The 8,859-nt window shown below is 37.3% G+C and overlaps 1 long non-coding RNA gene across 1 annotated transcript; it reads right to left on the minus strand.

The window, feature by feature from the left end:
* Positions 1-319: 319 nt before the first annotated feature.
* Positions 320-5,404, minus strand: LOC108290324. Its single transcript, XR_005197115.1, has 2 exons — positions 5,253-5,404; positions 320-595 (listed from the first exon to the last, which is right to left on the minus strand). It is a non-coding gene; the product is annotated as an uncharacterized LOC108290324 (long non-coding RNA).
* Positions 5,405-8,859: the final 3,455 nt, after the last annotated feature.

The following is an 8,859-nucleotide window of genomic DNA, read 5'->3' on the forward strand; positions in this document are numbered from 1 at the left end:
ATGTAGATAGAAAAGGTAGAAACAGCAGAAATGGAGGCAAGGGTGAACTCTTCTCCAGAAATGTTTAGTCCAAAGGAAGAAAAAGTCTGATAGTAAAAGAAGATAGCATAATTGAAGGAAAGTTTTCTGCAATAGAGAAAACTTGAGTTTATTTGTAAGCTGATGGAAAACCTCCAGTGGAGAGGAACTGATTAATAGAGTGTGTCTCAGAGCAAACAGCAGAACGTACTTCATCCTATATTCTTCCGATTTATTTCCTAGTCTAATCTTTACCCTTCTTTATATATCCCAACACGTCAAGCATCCGACATTGGAAATAAATATGGTCAATAAATATTTACCACTCAATTGAATCATATTGAAAACATTGGATTGGTCCAGTTATGAAGCCCAAGTCATAACTATGGTTCTCTTGAATGGTTTCTGCTTTTGTCTAAATGACATGCCCCACTACCAACATCTCCTACTTTGAAAGAAAAGCGATCCAGAAGAGAGTAGCTCCATTACCATCATTGTTTATATCGATCTTATGGAACACCAGGTTGGTGAATTCCTCAGGACTCAGAGTTTGCTGGCCATTGAGGGTTTGTACCGCCTACAAAAAACATTAAATGAAAGAGGTCAACTTTTCTGGAAGCAAATACATTTTGCAACATTTCTGCTCCAATGCGACAGAATTTGGGGATGTGTTCATGTCAGTTGCTGTCCAACCAGTACCAGTTGTTGAAAGTAAATAAAAAGAAAAGATTGTATGTCAGTTCTGGGTAATGAGACTTGGAAATTAAATGAACTGAATAAAGACTGAAGGCTTATTTTATTCAACATACTAGGTCACAACAGATGCAATGAACCCATTGGAGACAATATTGTAGTGGTCATCGTCATAAGAATTCCAGACCCAGAAAGCAGACATTGCTCTCAATTCCAGACAGATTCATTTGGGTCTTATGGGTGAAAGTAAAAGCATGGCCAGAACGCTATAAGAGTCACAGGCTTCCTCTCTGGCTTCCACTACTGGCACCCCAGGTTCTTTGTGCCCTTTTGTATAATGATTGACTGGGGAGACAGATATATATGCCTTAGAAGGGTGCTGACTTTCTGACACATTCTGCCAGTGCCTTTTCATTATTAAAACTGTCAGGAGATCCAGGGGGCAAATGACGTTTCCAGCCTTCCTAGAGGGAAGATGTAGCCAACCTCCCCTAACCCCAAGGTGATTAAATTAAATGACCCAGACTTGACATAGAACTTCATAATAAAATGAAAGAGGATTAGCCATTTGGGAATTTGAACACAACTATCTTGGTTGAACAAGAAGAAATCTTTATAAAAATTTCTAGCAAAATATTTCAATTAGAGGACACAATCATAAATATGACTGTCTTTCTTGCTGCTTCCCCAGCATTATCAACCTGGAGTCCAGGATTAATCATAATAGTTGATGGTAAAACACCAGTCTTGGTCTTAGCAAGTTTAGGTCTCATGGCTCTCATAGTTGAATATAAGACAATATTTAAAGTAACTATTACATACATGTAGCATCACATTTGAAGAAAATTTCAAGGATTTCTCAGTGTTTGGTCAGAGGCTTCAAAAGCCTAGAAAATCTGGCCAGGCATCCGGTATACCCACATTCTCAAGTGATATTAGATCACATAAACAAGTCCTAACAAAAAATTGTGAGATCGTGATTTGTTCGCCAATCTTCAAGTCATATAAGTGGAAGTGAAATACTGATTGGAAAGTGGAAGAGCACTGAGGGATAATTTTTTTTTTTTTTTTTTGAGATGGAGTCTTGCTCTGTTGACCAGGCTGGAGTGCAATGGCATAATCTCAGCTCACTGCAACCTCTACCTTCCAGTTTCATGTGATTCTCCTGACTCAGCCTCCTGAGTAGCTGGGATTACAGGCACCTGCCACCATGCTCTGCTAATTTTTGTACTTTTAGTAGAGACAGGGTTTCAACATGTTGGCCAGGCTAGTCTCAAACTCCTGACCTCATGATCTGCCCTCCTTGGCCTCCCAAAATGCTGGAATTACAGGCAAGCATGAGCCACCACCGCCCGGCCTCTTTCTTTCTTTAATAGAAGCAACAGGGAAGGGGGATAGGCAAGAAGATTTGTTTTGTTGTTGTTGTCTATTTGTTTGTTTTCCTTCTTTCCTTCCTCATTTACTACATTCACTCTTTCGTCCATATTTTCCTAATCGCAGTCTCTGAGCACTCCCTGTGTGGACGTAGGAGATAAAGGAAGCAGGAGAGTTCTTACTTGGCAAGCACTGTCCTGGTTAGCTAATTTCAGTGCTCCCTGGACTGGCAGGTGTAGACTCTCTCTCCTGCAATTCTCTAGGCAGGAATCATGCATCTTGATTGCAGCTGGTCCCTTACTTGCTTAGAATTCTTAAAATCCGTACAATTGCCATTTTTAGACTAGGCAATTCTTTCTTGTTCAGGGCATTCCCATGCATTGTCGGATGCTCGGCAGTAACCGTGGTCTCTAAGCAATAGATGGCAACAGCACTAGGCATTCTCTACTCTCCAACTCGCCACAATGTCTCTAGACACTGTGAAATATCCCCTGAATAGAGATTCTCCTGGTTGAGAACAAGGACTCTAGGTCTGCCTGCAGCTTTCAAGTTATCTTCACCTCTTCCAGTGGCCCCGCAGGTTAAGATCTTACGCAGATCTGTGCCAGCTTCCTCTCACAGTGTTCCATACCTGATCTATGGAAAATACTCAGAGGAGGTGGGGAGGTTAAAAACAAAAAAGGAAAACACCCTAGCATCCTTTGTCCCAACAAATTCTAGGAAGGCAGATACTTCCAAACTGTGCACTCCTTTGCTGTCACCATTCGCTTCTTTAGACTTCTCACTCATGACTCAAACACTCAAATGTTGTGTTCCTCAAATTGCAGGATACAGCCACATCTCAATGGTTTCCTAACATCCTCGTGTTATTGACTTGGGGGTCCTACTAAATAAATTTTCCTCAAAAATGCTTAAAAACTGGACCAGGTGCAGTGGTGCGTGCCTGTAATCCCAGCTACTCGGGAGGCTGAGGCAGGTGAATCGCTTGAACCCTGGAGGCGGAGGTGGCGGTGAGCCAATATCATCCCACTGCACTCCAGCCTGGTGACAGAGCAAGACTCTGTCTCAAAAAAAAAATCCTTAAAAAGAAAACCCTTCTGTTGACTATTTTATACCTTTGGAGTGAGATTGAGCTGCAACTATCTCCTTTGTAAATCCTCCCTAGACTCTGGTACTTCCTTCCAGTCTCTAAATGCCTGGGCTGAATTCCATTTTAGCATCTTCACTGTATGTAGAGAGAACTTAGATTACACAGTTTGTATTATTCTTTACTTTGCCAATTTTTTCACTTGCCCATTGTATACAAAGTATGTTCAGAGGCTACCAATTTCTTCCTAAGTATGTATTCCATTGCATTTGTTTATTTAAACATTTTCATTGTTTAGTTTTTTTAAAAAATTTGCTATGTTAAGAGATTCTGTGATATAAATCATAGGACTTTATCCATAATGATTGTTTCTCCTGATTCAGAATAAGTAATGTTAATTCTAAAATGAAGATCAGCTTTTAGCCTCTTGATGCAGACTACCATATTTCCCAGAATGTTTTATCCACTTACACTCTCAACAGTGTGTGAGTTGCCTTCCTTACCTTGCTCTTACCAGAATTTGCTATTATTTTTAGTACTGATTAATCAGAGACAAATGATATCTAATTATTAAATTTCTATTCTATGCTTTTGTTATTTTAATTTTCCTAAGTTCTTCTTTTTCTTCCCTTTCTAAGCACTTTGAGGGAAAATTCAATTTGCAACTTAAAACTTCTCTTTCCTTGGCTCACTAAATGAAGTTATACATTTTAACTAATAAAAATCTACAGCACATTTTCCCATAAGTTATAGACAAAATCACTTTTATCCTTTTGTTGTTCTTAATACTTTTGAGAATCTGATGACTCTCTCCTTCACTCAAAAAAAAAAAAAAAAAAAAGCATAACATACGGGCAAAATGTGTCCTCAAGTTCAAGGGCTAAAATGACGCCTGAAGGCCATTGATTCTTAGATCCCAGAATAAGAACACTTGTTTTGAGAAACGCTTTGGTGGCATCCTAAGATCTGCATGCTGTATTTATATTTTCATTGTTTTTAGAAAAAGCTGAGTATTTAAGAGAACATTTTAAAATTTACATGGAGTTGGGTATTCTCTATAGAATATTTGATTTCTAATTTTGTGTTGCAATATATCATGTATAGGCAGAATTTCTAAGTTGTTCACTTGCCAAGTGACTCCTAGTACATTTTTTTGTGTGAATGATCTATGTGAAATTAAAATGTTACCAATATTGGTGTTATTGTACCCTTGAATTCTTTCCATATGTTGGTTAACTCTTCATTCACTTATTTAGCTTTACATTTTTAACTGCTTTGAACATTTGTTGAGATAGTTAATTATAATTGTAGTTCCACTCACTTATTTTTCTAGTATTTTTGCTAATATTTCTATTGTGTATTTTATTTGTAACTCAGCTCCTTCATCTATGAAACAAAGAATTTGGACCAGATCATTTCTAAGACATCCAATTTTAATGCTCTTTGAGTCTGTGTTACAAATTCAGTGTCTTCAATTCATAATATTAATTACACCTCTTATCTTCATTTAGGTATAGTGTCCTGCTTAACAATATTTTTACTCTGGGATCTTTGTTGTTTTATACCATGATAATAACTATCTCCTAATCCTTTGAGGGGTGGCATGGTGGCTTATAAAGTCACTTATTGAACTTTAGATATGGAAAAGATCTGAGATTCCTGAACCAACTATTAGAAATACTTCAGTATATCTCCCAGAAAGATTAGGCCTCACGTACCTTCATTCTTAGTCCATGTCTCTTGTTAAATATGTATAAATCATCTCATAGTTTAGCTGTTTCTCACAAGGCATTCTGCACTGAAGCACAGAAAAAGATAACTTGTTTTACAATGTCATACTTATTTCACTTTTTCATTTCAATGCTCTGTTAAATTTGTGAATGTCAGAGTGGACTGCACCAAGAAGAAAAAGCTTATTTGCTGTTGCCCATTCAATAACCAATAGGATATGACTTCAGCAATTCAAAATGTACATCCAAAAAACAGCAAACCCCATAGACAGTTGTTACCTACTCCATAGGAAGGGAAACTGAGCTAACTATAAAGTGGCCTGAAAGGGATACTTTACTACTTCACTTACCACAAACACGTCCAGTAGTTCATTTTTGTCAATAGAGCCACTTCCATCAACGTCATACAGCTTAAAATACCATTTTAATTTTTGCTCCATTTTTTCTTGCACGATTAGATTTACAGCAGCAATAGACTCTAAAAAGTCAATAAATCCATCCTATGGAAAGTAAGGGGAAAAGAGAAATAAATATTTAAGAAGAATAATTGGTTTTTTATTTGAGAAGTCAGCATTCGTGAGCAGGACCTTTAGCAAATCTTACTTAACCAGTAAGATTTCAGCATAAAACTCTCCTAGTGTTTCATTAAAAAAAAAAAAAAAAAATCCATGGGTGGCTGGGTGCAGTGGCTAATGCCTATAATCCAGCTCTTTGGGAGGCTGAGGCAGGTGGATCATGAGGTCAGGAGTTCGAGACCAGCCTGACCAACATGGTGAAACCCCGTCTCTACTAAAAATACAAAAATTAGCTGGGTGTGGTGGCAAACACCTGTAATCCCAGCTACTCAGGAGGCTGAGGCAGAAGAATCACTTGAACCCGAGAGGGAGAGGTTGCAGTGAGCCGAGATCATGCCACTGTACTCCAGCCTGGGCAACAGAGCGAGACTCCATCTCAAAAAACAAACAAACAAACAAACAAACATGGGTAATGCTTATAGACACGAGTGACTTTAATTTTACAATTAAGTGCCTTAGGTAAACAGGCGTTATTTTTAGTGTAGTTTTAGGCTCACAGCAAAAAATGAATAGAAGGTACAGAGGTTTCCTATATACTCCCTACCTCCACACATGCATAGCCTCCTCCATCGTCTCCTACCAGAATATTAAATTTGTTACAATTGCTAAACCTACACTGACACATCATCATTCAAAGTCCGTAGAGTACACTGGTGTTTACTCTTTGTATTTTACATTCTGCAAGACTAGATATATAATGCCATGTACCCACCACTGGGTATTGCATAGAGTAGTTTTGCTATCCTAAAATTCCTCTATGCTGTGCCTATTTAGTTTTCCCTAACTCCTGGCAACCATTAATCTTTGTACAGTCTCCATAGTTTTAACCTTTTCTTAGAATATCATATGTTTCAAATTATATCATATGTAGCTTTTTCAGATTGGCTTCTTTCACTTAGTAATATGCCTTTAAATTTCCTCCATGTCTTTCCAGGGTTAGACAGCTCATTTCTTTTCAGTACTAAATAATATTCCATCGTCTGGATGTACCTCAATTTATTTATCCATTCACTTCCTGCAGGACATTTGGTTGCTTTATGGTTTTGGCAATTATAAATAAAGTTACTGTAAATATCTATATGCAGATTTTTTTGTGGACATAAGTTTTTAATCCCTTTGACAAATACCAAGGGATTTAGATGATAAGTAAGAGTATATTTCGTTTTTAAGAAACTGTATCGTGGCACTGTTTACAATAGCAAGACCTGGAACCAACCCAAATGCCCATCAATGATAGACTGGACAAAGAAAATGTGGCACATATACACAATGAAATACTATACAGCCATCAAAAACAATGAGTTCGAGTCCTTTGTAGGGACATGGATGAATCTGGAAACCATCATTCTCAGCAAACTGACACAAAAACAGAAAATCAAATACTGCATGTTTTCACTCACAGGCGGGTGTTGAACAATGAAAACACGTGGACACAGAGAGGGGAGCATCACACACTGGGGTCCGTTGTGGGGGGCTACGGGAGGGATAGTGGGAGGGAGGGTAGACAGGGATAACATGGGGAGAAATGTCAGATATAGGTGATGGGGGGATGGTTGCAGCAAACCACCTTGCTATGAATGTACCTATGCAACAATCTTGCATGATCTGCACATGTACCCCAGAACCTAAAGTACATTAAAAAAAGAAAGAAAGAAACTACCAAACTATCTTTCAAAGTAGTTGAACCATTTTACATTTCTACTACCACTGAATGAGAGTTCTGTTGCACCACATCCTCACTGGCATTTGGTCATTTTAGTGTTCTGGATTTTGGCCATTCTAATAGGTGTGTTGTAATATCTCCTTGTTTTAACTTACAATTCCCTAATAACATATGATGCTAAACATCCTTTTATCTGCTTGTTTGCCATCCATATTTCTTCTTTGGTGAAATCTTTGGCCTATTTCTTAATCATATTTGTTTCCTTTTTTCAACTTTTTTTATTTCAATAGGTTTTTGGGGAACAGGTGGCATTTGTTTACATTGTTGATCTAACGATCATTTTGAACCAGGTTTCTTAATTTCCATGTATTTGCATGGTTTTGAGGATTCCTTTTGGAGTTGATTTCCAATTTTATTCCATTGTGGTCTGAGAGACTACTTGATATAATTTCAATTTTCTTAAATTTACTGAGACTTGTTTTGTGGCCTATCATATGCTCTATCTTGGAGAATGTTTCATGTGCTGATGAATAGGATGTATATTCTGTAGTTGTTGGGTAGAATGCTCTGTAAATATCTGTTAAGTCTATTTGTTCCAGCGTATAGTTTAAGTCCATTGTTTCTTTGTTGACTTTCTGTCTTGATGACCTGTGTAGTGCTATCAGTGGAGTATTAAAGTCCTCCACTATTATTGTCTTGCCATCTATGTCACTTCTTATGTCTAGTAATAATTGTTTTATAAATTTGGGAGCTCCAGTGTTAGGTGAATATATATTTAGAATTGTGATATTTGCCCATGGGACTAGTCCATTTATTACTATATAACGTCCCCCTTTGTCTTTTTTAACTGCTGTTACTTTAAAGTTTGTTTTGTCTGATATAAGAATAGCTAGTCCTGTTCATTTTTGGTGTCCATTTGCATGGAATGTCTTTTTCCACCCCTTTACCTTAAGTTTATGTGAGTCCTTATTTGTTAGATGAGTGTATTAAAGGTAGCAGATGGTTGGTGAATTCTTATTTATTCTTCCATTCTTTATCTTTTAAGTGGAGACTTTAGGCCATTTATATTCAATGTTAGTATTCAGATGTGAGTCATTATTCTATTGATCATGCTATTTGTTGCCTGAATGTCTTTTTTTTTTCTTTCATTGTGTTATTGTTATATGGGTCTTGTGAAATTTATGCTTTAAGGAGGTTCTACATTGGTTTATTTTGAAGATTTGTTTCAAGATTTAGAGCTCCTTTTAGCAGTTCCTGTAGTGCTGGCTTGCTTGGTACTGGTAAATTCTCTCAGCATTTGTTTGTCTGTAAATGACTGTATCTTTCCTTCATTTATGAAGCTTGTTTTCACTGGATACAAAATTCTAGGCTGATCATTGTTTTGCTTAAGGAGGCTAAATATAGGAACCCAATCCCTTCTAGCTTGTAGGGTTTCTGCTGAGAAATTTGTGTTTATCTGATAGGTTTTCCTTTATAGGTTACCTGATGCTTTTGCCTCATACCTCTTAAGATTCTTTCCTTTGTCTTGACTTTAAATAATCTGATGACTATGTGCCTAGGCAATGGTCTTTTTGTGATGAATTTCCCAGGTGTTCTTTGAGACTCTTGTATTCGGATACCTAGATCTCTAGCAAGCCTAAGGAAGTTTTACTTTATTCTTCCCTTAAATATGTTTTCCAAACTTTTAGATTTCTCTTCTTCCTCAGGGAGGCTTTGTTC

This window comes from Cebus imitator, unplaced genomic scaffold (genome assembly GCF_001604975.1).
Source record: "Cebus imitator isolate Cc_AM_T3 unplaced genomic scaffold, Cebus_imitator-1.0 Scaffold431, whole genome shotgun sequence".
In the NCBI taxonomy this organism is placed as follows: Eukaryota; Metazoa; Chordata; class Mammalia; order Primates; family Cebidae; genus Cebus; species Cebus imitator.